We start from the raw sequence: 16828 nt of genomic DNA on the forward strand, positions 1-16828 counted from the left end.
AGTCTGGGTCACTTGGGTCCCCCACCTGTGTTCCAGGGGCCACGCTCATCAGGATGAGAGGAGACCCAGAGTACTGGTGAAGCTGAAGTTTGGTGCCTGCTGGAGCAGGGGGAAGATTCCGTTGACCCACGGCTTCCAGTGCAGGGTGAAGGCAGACAGACCCCAGAGCATGCACCACCAGGAAACAGTCGAGAAAGCCGGCAGGATTAGGTGCTACAATGTCGCTGATAGTCTTCTGGCTACATTGTTACAGTTTTGCAGGCATCCTGGAGCAGTCAGCAGTCAATCCTTGGCAGAAGTCAAAGAGAGAAATGCAGAGGAACCCTGATGAATTCTTGCAAGTCGTAATCTGAGGAAAAGCCCACTGGGGATACCCTAAATAGCTCTCAGACGAGGATTGGCCACTTTGTCAACAATTAACCCTTCAGGAGGGGTCTCTGACATCACCTGCTCGCACTGGCCACTCAAAGGCTTCCAGAGTGCCCCCACACCTCTGAAAACAAGATGGCAGAGGTCTGAGACACACTGGAGGAGCTCTGGGCATGACCCCTGGGTGTTGGTGTCCTTTGTCCAGTTTCGCGCCAGAGCAGGCACTGGGGGTTCCCTAAACTGGTGTAGACTGGCTTATGCAAGGAGGACACTATCCGTGCCCTTCAAAGCATTTCCAGAGGCTGGGAGAGGCTACCCCTCCCCTGTCTTTAACACCTATTTCCAAAGAGAGAGGGTGTAACACCCTGCTCTCAGAGGAAATGCTTTGTTCTGCCTTCCTGGGACTGGGCTGCCCAGACCCCAGGAGGGCAGAAACCTGTCTGTGGGGTGGCAGCAACTGTAGCTGCAGAGAAAACCCCAGAGAGATGGTTTGGAAGTACTGGGGGTCCATGTTGGAGACCCCAGGATGTAAGTAATTGGCTTCCCCAATACCAGATTTGGAATGGGGGGACAATTCCATGATCTTAGACATGTTACATGGCTATATTCGGAGTTACCATTGTGAATCTACATATAGGTATTGACCTATATGTAGTGCACACATGTAATGGTGTCCCCGCACTCACAAAGTCCGGGGAAATGGCCCTGAACTATGTGGGGGCACCTTTTATAGTTCTAGGGTACCCTAATACTTAGTAACTTTGCACCTAACATTCAGCAAGTGAAGGTTAGACATATAGGTGACTTATAAGTTACTTAATTGCAGTGAAAATGGCTGTGAAATAACATGTGCGTTATTTCATACAGGCTGAAATGGCAGTCCTGTGTAAGGATTTGTCTGAGCTGCCTATGGGTGGCAAAAGAAATGCTTCAACCCATATAGATCTCCTGGAACCACAATACCCTGGGTACGTAGGTACCATATACTAGAGAATTATAAGGGTGTTCCAGTATGCCAATTGAAATTGTTAAAAGTGGTCACTAGCCTATAGTGACACATTTAAAGGCAGAGAGAGCATGAGCACTGAGGTTAGGATTAGCAGAGCCTCAGTGACACAGTTAGGCACTACACAGGCATACACATTTGGGCCACAACTATGAGCACTGGGGTCCTGGCTTGAAGGATCCCAGTGAGACAGGCAAAAACATACTGATACATGTAAAATTGGGGTTAAAGTGCCAAGAAAGATGGTACTTTCCTACACCACCTCCCCCCCCAAACGAGGGAAAATAAGGCTAACTTTGCCCAGATGAGTCTTCATTGTCTAAGTGGAAATATCTAGAGAGTCCATGTGCATTGGAGTGGGTACTCACAGGTCTCTGTTCCACTGTATAGTTCATTCCCTGTAGGGAGATGGACCACCTCAATAATTTAGGGTTTTCACCTTTCATTTGTTTAAACCATAATAGAGATTTGTGGTCTGTTTGAAGAATGAAGTGAGTCCCAAAGAAGTATGGTCGCAACTTTTTCAAGGCCCAGACCACAGCATAGGCCTCCCTCTCTATGGCAGACCAACGCTTTTCTCTGGGGATCAACCTCCTGCTGATAAAAGCAACAGGTTGATCCTGGACCTCTGTTTTTTGCGGTGATAGAAGTGGCCCTACCCCAAGTTCAGAAGCATCAGTTTGTACTATGAATTTTTTAGAGTAATAAGGGCGTTTTAGGACAGGTGCAGAGCACAAGGCTTGTTTGAGCTTATCAAAAGCCTTTTGACAGCTAGCTGTCTGTAATAACTTTTTAGGCATCTTCTTTGAAATGAGGTCATTAAAAGGGGCAGCTATGGCGCCATCATTCTTGATGAACCTCCTGTAGTACCCAGTTGGGCCTAGGAAGGCTCTTACTTTGGTTTGAGTTGTAGGGGGAGTCCATTCCAAAATGGTTTGGATCTTCCCCTGTAGTGGTGCAATCTGTTTTCCATCCTACCAGGTGGCCAAGATAAACTTTCCCCTGCCCTATCTGGCACTTTGACACCTTGATAGTGAGGCCTGCCTTCTGCAGGGCCTCCAAAACATTCCGCAGATGGAAAATGTGATCATCCCAGGTATATCGTCTAGATATGCTGCACTAAAGGCTTCCAATCCTTGAAGGATTGTATTCACCAACCTCTGAAAAATGGCAGGTGCATTTTTCAATCCAAAGGGCATAACTGTGAACTGATAATGCCCCCCAATGGTTGAAAGTGCTGTCTTTGGTTTTGCATCTTCTGATAACTTATCTGCCAATACCCTGCAGTTAAATCAAAAGTGCTTAGATACTTGGCAGAAGCCAGTGTATCTATTAGCTCATCTGCCCTGGGTATAGGGTGAGCATCAGTTTTTGTTACTTGATTGAGACCCCTATAGTCCACAAAAAACCGCATTTCCTTCTTTCCTTCTTTACTATGAGGTTTGGGGATAAGCACCACTGGGCTGGCCCAGGGACTTTCAGAGGGTTCAATCACTCCGACGTCTAACATTTTCTGTACCCCTTGTTTGATACAGTCTCTGACATGGTCAGGCTGTCTATAAATTTTACTTTTGACAGGTGTAGGAAGTTGGATCTGTATATACTATTTCAAAGTAATAAATAGTGTTCACAGAGTCCAAGGGTTCCCCATAGAGGTAAGATAGTGGCAAAAGTAGATAATTCTAATGCTCTATTTTGTGGTAGTGTGTGTAGGAGGCTGGCCTGGCTTGTAGTGGGTACCAGAGGTATTTACACCTTGTGCCAGGTCCAATTATCCCTTATTAGTGTAGAAGAGGTGTTTCTAGCTGCTTAGGCTGATAGAAGGTAGCTATGGCAAAGCAGCTTATGACAATATTGTAGGAGGCTGGCCTGGCTTGTAGTGGGTACCAAGGGGTACTTACACTCTGCACCAGGTCCAGTTATCCCTTATTAGTGTAGAAGAGGTGTCTAGCAGCTTAGGCTGATAGAAAAGGTAGCTTAGCAGAGCAGCTTAGGCTGAAATAGGAGACGTGTGAAGCTCCTACTATACCACTGGTGTCATATGCACAATATCATAAGAAAACACAAAACACAGATATACTAAAAATAAAGGTACTTTATTTTTATGACAATATGCCAAAGTATCTCAGTGAGTACCCTCAGTATGAGGATAGCAAATATACACAAGATATATGTACAGAATACCAAAATATGCAGTAATGGCAATAGAAAACAGTGCAAGAAATGTATAGTCACAATAGAATGCAAGGGGAGCACATAGGGATAGGGGCAACATAAACCATATTCTCTAGAAGAGGAATGCGAACCACGAATGGACCCCAAACCTATGTGAGCTCGTAGAGGGTCGCTGGGACTGTAAGAAAACAGTGAGGGTTAGAAAATTAGCCCATCCCAAGACCCTGAAAAGTGGGTGCAAAGTGCACCTAAGTTCCCCAGAGAGCACAGAAGTCGTGATAGGGGAATTCTGCCAGGAAGACAAACACCAGCAATGCAACAACGATGGATTTCCAGACGAGAGTACCTGTGGAACAACGCCGTGTCCTCCGCCTGCTTCTTCACCCTCCGCATGCTCCACAAGATCTTCCGCTGGATCCCCGCTGACACTAGAAAAACCGTGACCCACGCCCTCGTCACGAGCCGCCTGGACTATGGCGACACCCTCTCTGCTGGGACCACCGCCAAACTCCAAAAACGCCTGCAACTATCCAAAATGCCTCGGCCCGCCTTATCCTCGAAGTACCCCGCAACAGCCACATCTCCGCACACCTGAGACACCTGCATTGGCTACCAGTCAGCAAAAGCATCACCTTCCGACTTCTCACCCATGCACACAAAGCCCTCCACAACAAGGGACCGGAATACCTCAACCGTCGCCCCAGCTTCTACACCCCCACCCGTCTCCTCCGTTCCTCGGGCCTCGCGCTCGCTGCCGTCCCTCGAATCAGCCGCTCCACGGCGGGTGGGAGGTCCTTTTCCTTCCTGGCAGCCAAGACCTGGAACACCCTCCCCACCAGCCTCAGGACCACCCAGGACCACTCCGCATTCCGGAGACTCCTCAAAACCTGGATTTTCGAGCAGCAGTAGCCCCCCTTCCCCCTAGCGCCTTGAGACCCGCACGGGTGAGTAGCGCGCTTTATAAATGTTAATGATTTGTTTTGATTTGATTTGGAACAAGGGGACCAAGTACAAGAGTCACGATCAAGCCGGGAGTGGGCAGATGCCCAGGAAATGCCAGCTGTTGGTGCAAAGAAGCTGCCACTGGATTGTAGAAGCTGTGGATTCTGCAAGAACGAAGAGGGCTGTGCACTGCAGGTTAGAGTGTCGGGGACCCAGGTTTGGCTGTGCACAAAGGAAATCCTGGAAGAGTGCACAGGAGCCGGAGCAGCTGCAAATCACGTGGTACCCAGCAATGCAGTCTAGCGTAGAGAGGCAAGGACTTACCTCCACCAAACTTGGACTGAAGAGTCACTGGACTATGGGAGTCACTTGGACAGAGTTGCTGAGTTCAAGGGACCTCGCTCGTCGTGCTGAGAGGAGACCCAGAGGACCGGTGATGCAGTCTTTTCGGTGCCTGCGGTTGCAGGGGGAAGATTCCGTCGACCCATGGGAGATTTCTTCGGAGCTTCTAGTGCAGAGAGGAGGCAGACTACCCCCACAGCATGCACCACCAGGAAAACAGTTGAGAAGGCGCCCGGATCAGAGTTACAAGGTCGCAGTAGTCGTCTTTGCTACTTTGTTGCAGTTTTGCAGGCTTCCAGAGCAGTCAGCGGTCGATTCCTTGGCAGAAGGTGAAGAGAGAGATGCAGAGGAACTCTGATGAGTTCTTGCATTTGTTATCTAAAGAATTCCCCAAAGCAGAGACCCTAAATGGCCAGAAAAGAGGTTTGGCTACTTAGGAAGGAGGATAGGCTAGCAACACACGTAAGAGCCTATCAGAAGGAGTCTCTGACGTCACCTGCTGGCCCTGGCCACTCAGAGCAGTCCAGTGTATCAGCAGCACCTCTGTTTCCAAGATGGCAGAGGTCTGGAGCACACTGGAGGAGCTCTGGGCACCTCCAAGGGGAGGTGCAGGTCAGGGGAGTGGTCACTCCCCTTTCCTTTGTCCAGTTTCGCGCCAGAGCAGGGCTGGGGGATCCCTGAACCAGTGTAGACTGGCTTATGCAGAAATGGGCACCATCTGTGCCCATGAAAGCATTTCCAGAAGCTGGGGGAGGGCACTCCTCCCCAGGCCTGACATCTTTTTCCATAGGGAGAGGGTGTAACACCCTCTCTCTGAGGAAGTCCTTGGTTCTGCCTTCCTGGGCCAAGCCTGGCTGGACCCCAGGAGGGCAGAAACCTGTCTGAGCGGTTGGCAGCAGCAGCCGCTGCAGTGAAACCCCGGGAAAGGTAGTTTGGCAGTACCCGGGTCTGTGCTAGAGACTCGGGGATCATGGAATTGTCTCCCCAATGCCAGAATGGCATTGGGGTGACAATTCCATGATCTTAGACATGTTACATGGCCATGTTCGGAGTTACCATTGTGAAGCTATACATATGTCGTGACATATGTATAGTGCACGCGTGTAATGGTGTCTCCGCACTCACAAAGTCCGGGGAATTTCCCCTGAACAATGTGGGAGCACCTTGGCTAGTGCCAAGTAACTTAGCACCCAACCTTTACCAGGTAAAGGTTAGACATATATAGGACTTATAAGTTACTTAAGTGCAGTGTAAAATGGCTGTGAAATAACGTGGACGTTATTTCACTCAGGCTGCAGTGGCAGGCCTGTGTAAGAATTGTCAGAGCTCCCTATGGGTGGTATAAGAAATGCTGCAGCCCATAGGGATCTCCTGGAACCCCAATACCCTGGGTACCTCAGTACCATATACTAGGGAATTATAAGGGTGTTCCAGTATGCCAATGTAAATTGGTGAAATTGGTCACTAGCCTGTTAGTGACAATTTGGAAAGAAATGAGAGAGCATAACCAATGAGTTTCTGGATAGCAGAGCCTCAGTGAGACAGTTAGTCATAACACAGATAACACATACAGGACACACTTATGAGCACTGGGGCCCTGGCTGGCAGGGTCCCAGTGACACATACAACTAAAACAACATATATACAGTGAAATATGGGGGTAACATGCCAGGCAAGATGGTCCTTTCCTACAAATATGCCAAAAGTATCTCAGTGAGTACCCTCAGTATGAGGATAAGTTATATTCACAAGATATATGTACAGAAACCAAAATTAGGTAAGTAATAGCAAGAAAAGTAATGCAAGCAGTGTAAAGTTACAGTAGATTGCAATAGGAGCACATAGGTATAGGGGCAACACAAACCATATACCACCAAAAGTGGAATGCGAACCACGAATGGACCCCAAACCTATGTGAGCTTGTAGAGGGTCGCTGGGACTGTAAGATAACAGTGAGGGTTAGAAAAATAGCCCACCCCAAGACTCTGAAAGGTAGATGTAAAGTGCACCTACTACCCCCAGAGAGCACAGAAGTCATGATAGGGGGATTCTGCAGGAAGAACAAACACCAGCAATGTAACAACAGTGGATTTCCGGACCTGAGTACCTGTAAGCCAAGGGGACCAAGTCCAATAGTCGCAACAGTGTCGAGAGTGGGCAGGACCCCAGGAAATGCCAGCTGAGGGTGCAAGGAAGCTGCCAACTGTTGGAAGAAGCTTGGAGTTCTGCAAGAAAGAAGAGGACTAGGAACTTCTCCTTTGGAGGATGGATGTCCCACGTCGTTTAGAAGCTTTCAGATGTGTTCCCACGCAGAAGGACCACAAACAAGCCTTGCTGGCTGCAACAGTCGCTGTAAGGGTTTTTGGGTGCTGCTGTGGCCCAGGAGGGACCAGGATGTCGCCACTTGGACGAGGAGACAGAGGGGGCATGCAGCAAGTCAGAGAGCCCTCACAGAAGCAGGCAGCACCCGCAGAAGTACCTGAATATGCACTTGGAAGAAAAGTGAACCAGAGTCCACCTGAAGTCACAAAAGGAAGTCCCACGATGCTGGAGGACAACTCAGAAGGTTGTGCTCTGCAGGCAAGAGTATCGGGGACCCAGGCATGGATGAGCACAAAGGAAATCCTGGAAGAATGCACAGGAGCCGGAGCATCTGCAAATCAAGTGGTACCCAGCAATGCACTATAGCGTCGGGAGGCAAGGACTTACCTCCACCAAACTTGGACTGAAGAGTCACTGGACTGTGGGAGTTACTTGGACAGAGTTGCTGAGTTCCAGGAACCACGCTCGTCGTGCTGAGAGGGGACCCAGAGGACCAGTGATGCAGTCTTTTGGTGCCTGCGGTTGTAGGGGGAAGATTCCGTCGACCCACAGGAGATTTCCTCAGAGCACCTGGTGCAAGAAGGATACAGGCTACCCCCAGAGCATGCACCACCTGGAAACAGTCGAGAAAGCCGGCAGGATAAAGCGAAACAAGGTTGCTAGTAGTCGTCTTGCTACTTTGTTGTGGTTTTGCAGGCGTCCTGAGAAGTCAGCGGTCGATCCTTTGGCAGAAGATGAAGAGGGAGATGCAGAGGAACTCTGATGAGCTCTTGCATTCGTTATCTGGTGAGATCCCCTAAGCAGAGACCCTAAATAGCCAGAAAAGGAGGTTTGGCTACCCAGGAAGGAGGATTGGCTACCAAGAGAGGTAAGAGCCTATCAGAAGGAGCCTCTGACGTCACCTGGTGGCACTGGCCACTCAGAGCAGTCCAGTGTGCCAGCAGCACCTCTGTTTCCAAGATGGCAGAGGTCTGGAGCACACTGGAGGAGCTCTGGACACCTCCCAGGGGAGGTGCAGGTCAGGGGAGTGGTCACTCCCCTTTCCTTTGTCCAGTTTCGCGACAGAGCAGGGCTAAGGGGTCCCCTGAACCGTTGTAGACTGGCTTATGCAGAATTGGGCACATCTGTGCCCAAGAAAGCATTTCCAGAGGCTGGGGGAGGCTACTCCTCCCCTGCCTTCACACCATTTTCCAAAGGGAGAGGGTGTAACACCCTCTCTCAGAGGAAGTCCTTTGTTCTGCCATCCTGGGACAAGCCTGGCTTGACCCCAGGAGGGCAGCTGCCTGTCTGAGGGGTTGGCAGCAGCTGCAGTGAAACCCCAGAAAAGGCAGTTTGGCAGTACCAGGGTCTGTGCTACAGACCACTGGGATCATGGGATTGTGCCAACTATGCCAGGATGGCATAGAGGGGGCAATTCCATGATCATAGACATGTTACATGGCCATATTCGGAGTTACCATTGTGAAGCTACATATAGGTAGTGACCTATATGTAGTGCACGCATGTAATGGTGTCCCCGCACTCACAAAGTTCAGGGAATTGGCTCTGAACAATGTGGGGGCACCTTGGCTAGTGCCAGGGTGCCCTCACACTAAGTAACTTTGCACCTAACCTTTACCAGGTAAAGGTTAGACATATAGGTGACTTATGAGTTACTTAAGTGCAGTGTAAAATGGCTGTGAAATAACGTGGACGTTATTTCACTCAGGCTGCAGTGGCAGGCCTGTGTAAGAATTGTCAGAGCTCCCTATGGGTGGCAAAAGAAATGCTGCAGCCCATAGGGATCTCCTGGAACCCCAATAGCCTGGGTACCTCAGTACCATATACTAGGGAATTATAAGGGTGTTCCAGTAAGCCAATGTAAATTGGTAAAAATGGTCACTAGTCTGTTAGTGACAATTTGAAAGTAATGAGAGAGCATAACCACTGAGGTTCTGGTTAGCAGAGCCTCAGTGAGACAGTTAGGCACCACACAGGGAACACATACATGCACACCTATGAGCACTGGGGTCCTGTGTGACAGGGTCCCAGTGGCACATACATATAGGCCACAACCTTATGAGCACTGGGGTCCTGACTAGCAGGATCCCAGTGACACATAACAAACATACTGAAAACATAGTGTTTTCACTATGAGCACTGAGGCCTGGCTATCAGGATCCCAGTGAGACAGTGAAAACAGTGACAAACACCCTGACATACACTCACAAACAGGCCAAAAGTGGGGGTAACAAGGCTAGAAAGAGGCTACCTTCTCACACTCTGCATCTCTCTCTTCACCTTCTGCCAAGGAATCGACTGCTGACCGCGCTGGAAGCCTGCAACACTGCAACAAAGTAGCAAAGACGACTACTGCAACTCTGTAATGCTGATCCTGCCGCCTTCTTGACTGTTTTCCTGGTGGTGCATGCTGTGGGGGTAGTCTGCCTCCTCTCTGCACTAGAAGCTCCGAAGAAATCTCCCGTGGGTCGACGGAATCTTCCCCCTGCAACCGCAGGCACCAAAAAGCTGCATTACCGGTCCCTTGGGTCTCCTCTCAGCATGACGAGCAAGGTCCCTCGAATCCAGCAACTCTGTCCAAGTGACTCCCACAGTCCAGTGACTCTTCAGTCCAAGTTTGGTGGAGGTAAGTCCTTGCCTCACCTTGCTGGGCTGCATTGCTGGGAACCGCGACTTTTGCAGCTACTCCGGCCCCTGTGCACTTCCGGCGGAAATCCTTCGTGCACAGCCAAGCCTGGGTCCACGGCACTCTAACCTGCATTGCACGACTTTCTAAGTTGGTCTCCGGCGACGTGGGACTCCTTTGTGTAACTTCGGGTGAGCACAGTTTCACGCATCCTTGTAGTGCCTGTTTCTGGCACTTCTCCGGGTGCTACCTGCTGCTGAGAGGGCTCCTTGTCTTGCACTACGTCCCGTCTCTCTCCTGGTCCAATTTGCGACCTCCTGGTCCTTCCAGGGCCACAGCAGCGTCCAAAAACGCTAATCGCACGATTTGCAGCTAGCAAGGCTTGTTGGCATTCTTTCGGCGGGAAAACAATTCTGCACGACTGTCCACGGCGAGTGGAATCCGTCCACCAAAGGGGAAGTCTCTAGCCCTTTTCGTTCCTGCAGAAACCTCAGCTTCTTCTGTCCAGTAGAAGCTTATTTGCATCCACAGCTGGCATTTCCTGGGCATATGCCCATCTCCGACTTGCTTGTGACTTTTGGACTTGGTCCCCTTGTTCCACAGGTACCCTAGATTGGAAATCCACAGTTGTTGCATTGTTGGTTTGTGTCTTTCCTGCATTATTCCTCTAACACAACTTCTTTGTCCTTAGGGGAACTTTAATGCACTTTGCACTCACTTTTCAGGGTCTTGGGGAGAGTTATTTTTCTATCTCTCACTATTTTCTAATAGTCCCAGCGACCCTCTGCAAGGTCACATAGGTTTGGGGTCCAGTCGTGGTTCGCATTCCACTTTTGGAGTATATGGTTTGTGTTGCCCCTATCCCTATGTGTCCCCATTTCATCCTATTGTAACTATACATTGTTTGCACTGTTTTCTAAGACTATACTGCATATTTTTGCTACTGTGTATATATATCTTGTGTATATTTCCTATCCTCTCACTGAGGGTACACTCTAAGATACTTTGGCATATTGTCATAAAAATAAAGTACCTTTATTTTTAGTATAACTGTGTATTGTGTTTTCTTATGATATTGTGCAAGTGACACAAGTGGTACTGTAGTAGCTTCACACGTCCCCTAGTTCAGCCTAAGCTGCTCTGCTAAGCTACCATTATCTATCAGCCTAAGCTGCTAGACACCCTATACACTAATAAGGGATAACTGGGCCAGGTGCAAGGTGCAAGTACCCCTTGGTACTCATTACAAGCCAGTCCAGCCTCCTACATTGGTTGTGCAGCGGTGGGATAAGTGCTCTGAGACTACTTACCACTCTTGTCATTGTACTTTTCATAAGAGAAAAATATACAAAACAAGGTCAGTGTATATACACATAGCCAAAAAGTTTTGCATTTCCTCTTTTCACTCTTTTCTAAGTGCTGAAAAGTACTTCTAAACTTTCTAAAAAGTTCTAAAAAGTTTAAAGTTTTTTTCTCTGTCTTTCTAAAAGCTCTGACAAACTTTTTTCTCTTTTTCTATCACTTTAACTCTCTCTAAAAATGTCTGGCACAGGCCAAAATGTTGACCTGTCTAAGATTGCATATGATCACCTTAGCTGGAAAGGAGCAAGGAGTCTCTGCATAGAGAGAGGTTTGAGTGTAGGGAAGAATCCTTCCTTGGAACTGTTACTTAACATGCTTAGAGAACAGGATAAGGCTAAAAGTGCCCCATCTGTTGAAAAAGTAGCTAATGGATCTCAATCTGATCCAGGGACTCCCCCAGGAAAATGTTCAGGAAAGAAACTTCTTAGCCTTCCCATTACAAGACAGTCTAGCATAGTTGGTACTGAGGTGGAGTCACATCATACAGATGATGTGCTCTCACATTACACTGTCAGCCAAGCTGTTAGGGTGCCCTCTGTAAGGGACAGGTCTCCTTCTGTTCATTCCCATCATACCTCTGTATCTAGAAATGTCCCTCCCACCAACCCTGATGACAGATTGTTAGAGAGGGAACTCAATAAGTTGAGGGTGGAACAAACCAGACTGAAGCTTAAAAAGCAACAGCTGGATTTGGATAGACAGTCTTTAGAATTAGAGAAGGAAAGACAGAAGTTGGGTTTAGAAACCCATGGTGGCAGCAGCAGTATTCCCCATAGTCATCCTGCAAAAGAGCATGATTCCAGGAATCTGCACAAGATAGTTCCCCCTTATAAGGAGGGGGATGACATTAACAAGTGGTTTGCTGCACTTGAGAGGGCCTGTGTTGTACAGGATGTCCCTCAAAGGCAGTGGGCTGCTATCCTATGGCTATCATTTAGTGGAAAAGGTAGGGATAGGCTCCTTACTGTGAAAGAAAGTGATGCCAATAATTTTACAGTTCTTAAGAATGCACTCCTGGATGGTTATGGCTTAACCACTGAACAATACAGGATAAAGTTCAGAGAGACCAAAAAGGAGTCTTCACAAGACTGGGTTGATTTCATTGACCATTCAGTGAAGGCCTTGGAGGGGTGGTTACATGGCAGTAAAGTTACTGATTATGACAGCCTGTATAACTTGATCCTGAGAGAGCATATTCTTAATAATTGTGTGTCTGATGTGTTGCACCAGTACTTGGTGGACTCTGATCTGACCTCTCCCCAAGAATTGGGAAAGAAGGCAGACAAATGGGTCAGAACAAGGGTGAACAGAAAAATTCATACAGGGGGTGACAAAGATGGCAACAAGAAGAAGGATGGTAAGTCTTCTGACAAGGGTGGGGACAAATCTAAAAATGAGTCTTCATCAGGCCCACAAAAACACTCTGGTGGGGGGGGTGGGCCCAAATCCTCTTTTAATCAAAACAAAGAAAATAAACCATGGTGCTATTTATGTAAAATAAAAGGCCATTGGACAACAGATCCCAGTTGTCCAAAGAAAAGCACCAAGGCTCCTACCACTACAACCCCTACTGCTACACTTAGTGTCCCTACTAATAGCAGTGGTGGTGGGAGCAAACCTACTAATAGCCAATCCAAGGGAGTATCTGGGCTCACTTTTGGTAACTTAGTTGGGGTTGGTCTGGTTAGGGAGACCACAGAGGCTGTGTTAGTCTCTGAGGGGGCTATTGATTTAGCCACCTTAGTTGCTTGTCCCCTTAATATGGATAAGTACAAGCAGCTACCCCTAATAAATGGTGTTGAGGTTCAGGCCTACAGGGACACTGGTGCAAGTGTGACTATGGTCATAGAGAAACTGGTCCACCCTGAACAACACCTACTTGGTCACCAGTACCAAGTAACCGATGCTCACAACAACACACTTAGCCACCCCATGGCTGTTGTTAATCTCAACTGGGGGGGGGGTTACTGGTCCAAAGAAAGTTGTGGTAGCCACAGATTTACCTGTAGACTGTCTACTAGGAAATGATTTGGAGACATCAGCTTGGTCGGATGTGGAGTTGGATGCCCATGCAGCAATGCTGGGCATCCCAGGGCATATTTTTGCTTTAACCAGGGCTCAGGCCAAAAAGCAAAAAGGACAGGGAAGCTTGGATCCTGGAACAATGGACCAAGTGCTCCCTAAAGCTAGGGCTAGTAGAAGCAAACCACTTCCTACTATCCCTCCCTCTACAATGGATTCAACTTCTGAGGAAGAAGAATTCCCTCCATGTGCAGAACCTTCACCAGAGGAGCTGGAAGCAGATACTGCTGAGCTTTTGGGTGAATGGGGCCTGCCAGGGAGGAGCTGAGTGTGGCACAGCAAACCTGTCCCACATTAGAGGGTCTAAGACAGCAAGCTGTCAAACAGGCTAATGGGAATGTCAGTGACTCTCACAGAGTTTACTGGGAGGACAACCTCTTGTACACTGAGCATAGGGATCCTAAACCTGGAGCTGCCAGGAGATTAGTGATTCCTCAGGAGTACAGAAAGTTCCTCCTAACTCATGCCCACGACATTCCCCTAGCTGGGCATCTGGGACAAATGAAAACTTGGGACAGACTGGTTCCCTTGTTTCATTGGCCTAGAATGTCTGAGGACACAAAAGATTTTTGTAAGTCCTGTGAAACCTGTCAAGTCAGTGGCAAGACCGGTGGCACCCCAAAGGCACCCCTTATTCCACTGCCTGTGGTTGGGGTTCCCTTTGAAAGGGTAGGGGTTGACATAGTTGGCCCCCTTGACCCTCCTACTGCTTCAGGCAATAGATTCATCTTGGTGGTAGTGGACCATGCCACAAGATATCCTGAAGCTATTCCTTTAAGGACCACTACAGCTCCTGCAGTGGCAAAGGTCCTCCTGGGAATATTTTCCACGGTGGGCTTCCCAAAGGAAGTAGTATCAGACAGGGGAAGCAATTTCATGTCTGCATACTTAAAGGCCATGTGGAAGGAATGTGGTGTAACTTATAAATTCACTACACCCTATCATCCACAAACAAATGGACTGGTGGAGAGATTTAACAAAACTGTCAAAGGCATGATTATGGGTCTCCCTGAAAAACTCCACAGGAGATGGGATATCCTGTTACCATGCCTCCTTTTTGCCTACAGGGAGGTACCCCAGAAAGGAGTGGGCTTCAGCCCCTTTGAACTTCTTTTTGGACACCCTGTTAGGGGTCCACTCACACTTGTAAAGGAGGGTTGGGAACAACCTTTAAAAGCTCCTAAGCAGGATATTGTGGATTATGTACTTGGCCTCAGATCAAGGATGGCTGAGAACATGAAAAAGGCCAGTAAAAACCTTCAGGCCAGCCAAGAGCTCCAGAAGCAATGGCATGATCAGAAGGCTGTTTTGGTTCAGTACCAACCAGGGCAGAAAGTGTGGGTCTTGGAGCCTGTGGCCCCAAGAGCACTCCAAGATAAATGGAGTGGTCCCCACACAATTGTTGAGAAAAAGGGTGAAGTCACCTATTTAGTTGACTTAGGCACTGCAAGGAGTCCCCTTAGGGTACTCCATGTAAATCGCCTAAAACCCTACTATGACAGGGCTGATCTCACCCTGCTCATGGCAACTGATGAGGGACAGGAAGAAGACAGTGATCCTCTACCTGATCTCTTCTCTTCCACAGAACAAGATGCTCTTGTGGAAGGTGTAGTTTTGGCTGATTGTCTTAATGCTGAGCAGAAAGCCAATTGCATAAATCTCCTAGATCAATTCTCTGAACTCTTCTCTACTGTGCCAGGTACCACTTCTTGGTGTGAGCACACTATAGATACTGGAGACAGTTTACCTGTCAAAAGTAAGATCTATAGGCAACCTGACCATGTCAGGGACTGCATAAAGCAAGAGGTGCAGAAAATGTTAGAACTAGGAGTGGTTGAGCACTCTGAAAGTCCATGGGCTTCTCCTGTGGTACTTGTACCAAAACCCCATTCCAAAGATGGAAAGAAGGAAATGCGGTTTTGTGTAGACTATAGAGGTCTCAACTTGGTAACCAAAACTGATGCTCACCCTATACCCAGGGCAGATGAGCTCATAGATACACTGGCATCTGCCAAGTATCTAAGCACTTTTGATTTGACTGCAGGGTATTGGCAGATCAAATTGTCAGAAGATGCTAAACCTAAGACTGCATTTTCAACCATTGGAGGCCATTACCAGTTTACTGTAATGCCTTTTGGTTTGAAAAATGCACCTGCCACTTTTCAGAGGTTGGTGAATACAGTCCTGCAAGGGCTGGAAGATTTCAGTGCAGCATATTTGGACGATATAGCTGTCTTTAGCTCCAGCTGGGATGATCACCTGGTCCACCTATGGAAAGTTTTGGAGGCCCTGCAAAAGGCAGGCCTCACTATCAAGGCTTCAAAGTGCCAGATAGGGCAGGGTAAGGTGGTTTATCTGAGACACCTTGTTGGTGGGGAACAGATTGCACCACTTCAGGGGAAAATCCAAACAATTATTGATTGGGTTCCCCCTACCACTCAGACTCAGGTGAGAGCCTTCCTAGGCCTCACTGGGTATTACAGGAGGTTCATTAAGAACTATGGCTCCATTGCAGCCCCTCTTAATGACCTCACATCCAAGAAAATGCCTAAAAAGGTATTATGGACAGCAAACTGTCAGAAAGCTTTTGAGGAGCTGAAGCAGGCCATGTGCTCTGCACCTGTCCTAAAAAGCTCTTGTTACTCTAAAAAATTCTATGTCCAGACTGATGCATCTGAATTAGGAGTAGGGGCAGTCCTATCACAACTTGATTCTGAGGGCCAGGATCAACCTGTTGCTTTTATTAGTAGGAGGTTGACCCCTAGAGAAAAGCGTTGGTCTGCCATAGAGAGGGAGGCCTTTGCTGTGGTCTGGGCTCTGAAGAAGTTGAGGCCATACCTGTTTGGCACTCACTTCATTGTTCAGACAGTCCACAAACCTCTACTTTGGCTAAAACAAATGAAAGGTGAAAATCCTAAATTGTTGAGGTGGTCCATATCCCTACAGGGAATGGACTATACAGTGGAACATAGACCTGGGAGTAGCCACTCCAATGCAGATGGACTCTCCAGATATTTCCACTTAGACAATGAAGACTCATCAGGTCATGGCTAGTCTTATTGGCCTTCGTTTGGGGGGGGTGGGGGTTGTGTAGGAAAGTACCATCTTGCCTGGCATGTTACCCCCATTTTTCACTGTATATATGTTGTTTTAGTTGTATGTGTCACTGGGACCCTGGTAACCCAGGGCCCCAGTGCTCATAAGTGTGCCTGAATGTGTTACCTGTGTAGTGACTAACTGTCTCACTGAGGCTCTGCTAATCAGAACCTCAGTGGTTATGCTCTCTCATTTCTTTCCAAATTGTCACTAACAGGCTAGTGACCATTTTTACCAATTTACATTGGCTTACTGGAACACCCTTATAATTCCCTAGTGTATGATACTGAGGTACCCAGGGTATTGGGGTTCCAGGAGATCCCTATGGGCTGCAGCATTTCTTTTGCCACCCATAGGGAGCTCTGACAATTCTTACACAGGCCTGCCACTGCAGCCTGAGTGAAATAACGTCCACATTATTTCACAGCCATTTTACACTGCACTTAAGTAACTTATAAGTCACGTATATGTCTAACCTTTACCTGGTAAAGGTTAGGTGCAAAGTT

The sequence above is a fragment of the Pleurodeles waltl genome, chromosome 1_2 (assembly GCF_031143425.1).
Source record: "Pleurodeles waltl isolate 20211129_DDA chromosome 1_2, aPleWal1.hap1.20221129, whole genome shotgun sequence".
NCBI lineage: Eukaryota > Metazoa > Chordata > Amphibia > Caudata > Salamandridae > Pleurodeles > Pleurodeles waltl.